We start from the raw sequence: 1,943 nt of genomic DNA on the forward strand, positions 1-1,943 counted from the left end.
TTTGTTTGTTTGTTTTCTAATAGAGAAAGGATTTTCCTATCTTGCCTAGGCTGATATCAAACTTCTGGGCTCAAGGTATCCTCCTGCCTCTACTTCCCCAAGTGTTGGGATTATAGGCATGAACCACTTTTTTTGTGTGTGTGTGTGTGTGATGGAGTTTTGCCCTTGTCACCCAGGCTGGCATACTGCAACCTCCACCTCCCAGGTTCAAGTGATTCTCCTGCCTCAGCCTCCCGAGTAGCTGGGACTACAGGCGCATGTCAGCACACCTGGCTAATTTTTTGTATTTTTAGTAGAGACGGGGATTCACCACGTTGGCCAGGCTGGTCTCAAACTCCTGACCCCAGGTGATCTGCCCCCTTCGGCCTGCCAAAGTGCTGGGATTACAGGCGTGAACCACCATGTCCGTTTTTTGTTTGTTTGTTTTTAAAGAGACAGAGTCTCACTCTGTCATCCAGGCCGAAGTGCAGTGGCACAATCTTGGCTCACTGCAGCCTTCGCCTCCAGGGCTCAAAGAGATCCTCCCACCTCGGCTTCCTGAGAAGCTGGGACTGCAGGCGTGCATCACCCCACCCAGCTAATTTTTGGGGATTTTTGTGTATGTGTGGAAACGGGGTTTCACCATGTTGTCCAGGCTGGTCTCAAACTCCTGGGCTCAAGCAATCCACCTGCCTTGGCCTCCCAAAGTGCTGTGATTACAGGCGTGAGTCACCTCACCCAGCCATATTTTTTAATAAAAAAGAAGATGGTGCTTTGGGAGGCCAAGGTGGGAGGATCACTGAAAGCCAGGACTTTGGGAGCAGCATGGGCAACATAACATGACTCTGTCTATACAAAAAAATTTTTAAATCAGCCAGGCATGATGGCACACTCCTGTAGTCCTAGATACTCAGGAGGCTGTGGCAGGAGGATTGCTTGAGCCCAGGAGTTTGAGGCTGCAGTGAGCTGTGATCATGCCACTGCACTCAAACCTGTGCGACAGAGTGAAAACCTGTCTCAAAAAAGAAAAGAAAATGGAAAAAGTGCCAAGAAAACATCAATAATATGATATAATAACATTGGCCAGGCACGGTGGCTCACGCCTGTAATCCCAGCACCTTGGGAGGCCAAGGCAGGCGGATCACGAGGTCAGGAGATCAAGACCATCCTGGCTAACACGGTGAAACCCCGTCTCTACTAAAAATACAAAAAAAATTAGCCGGGCGTGGTGGCGGCGCCTGTAGTCCCAGCTACTCAGGAGGCTGAGGCAGGAGAATGGCGTGAACCCAGGAGGCGGAGCTTGCAGTAAACCAAGATAGCGCCACTGCAGTCTAGCCTGGGCGACAGAGCGAGACTCCGTCTGGAATAATAATAATAATAATATTATCAAAAAAGTGAAAATGTCTAGTAATAGCAATAATAATAGCATGCACGATCCTTTTGTGGGTCATACACATGATGATTGGGTGTTCACGCATAAGTATGAGATGTGCCACTTTTTTTTTTTTTTTTTTGAGACGGAGTCTTGCTCTGTCGCACAGGCTGGAGTGCAGTGGCGCAATCTCGGCTCACTGCAAGCTCCGCCTCCCGGGTTCACGCCATTCTCCTGCCTCAGCCTCTCCGAGTAGCTGGGACTACAGGTGCCCGCCACCACGCCCCGCTAATTTTTTTTTGTATTTTTTTAGTAGAGACGACGTTTCACCGTGGTCTCGATCTCCTGACCTCGTGATCCGCCCGCCTTGGCCTCCCAAAGTGCTGGGATTACAAGCGTGAGCCACCACGCCCGGCGGAGATGTGCCACCTTTTTACAGCGTTGGCACATTACCTGTCTGACGATGACGATGATAAGAAGAAAGAGGAGAAGAAAAGGAGAAGGAGAGGAAGAGGAAGAGGAAGAGAAAAAGGAGAGCAGGCACTTTTTTTTTTTTTTGAGACAGAGTCTAGCACCGTCACCCTGCCTGGAG

At 49.7% G+C, this 1,943-nt stretch overlaps 1 non-coding gene across 1 annotated transcript; it reads left to right on the top strand.

The window, feature by feature from the left end:
* The first annotated feature begins 1,413 nt into the window (after positions 1-1,413).
* Positions 1,414-1,519, top strand: LOC129467165 (small nucleolar RNA U13). Its single transcript, XR_008652296.1, has one exon. It is a non-coding gene; the product is annotated as a small nucleolar RNA U13 (small nucleolar RNA).
* Positions 1,520-1,943: the final 424 nt, after the last annotated feature.

Source organism: Symphalangus syndactylus, chromosome 17 (assembly GCF_028878055.3).
Source record: "Symphalangus syndactylus isolate Jambi chromosome 17, NHGRI_mSymSyn1-v2.1_pri, whole genome shotgun sequence".
NCBI lineage: Eukaryota > Metazoa > Chordata > Mammalia > Primates > Hylobatidae > Symphalangus > Symphalangus syndactylus.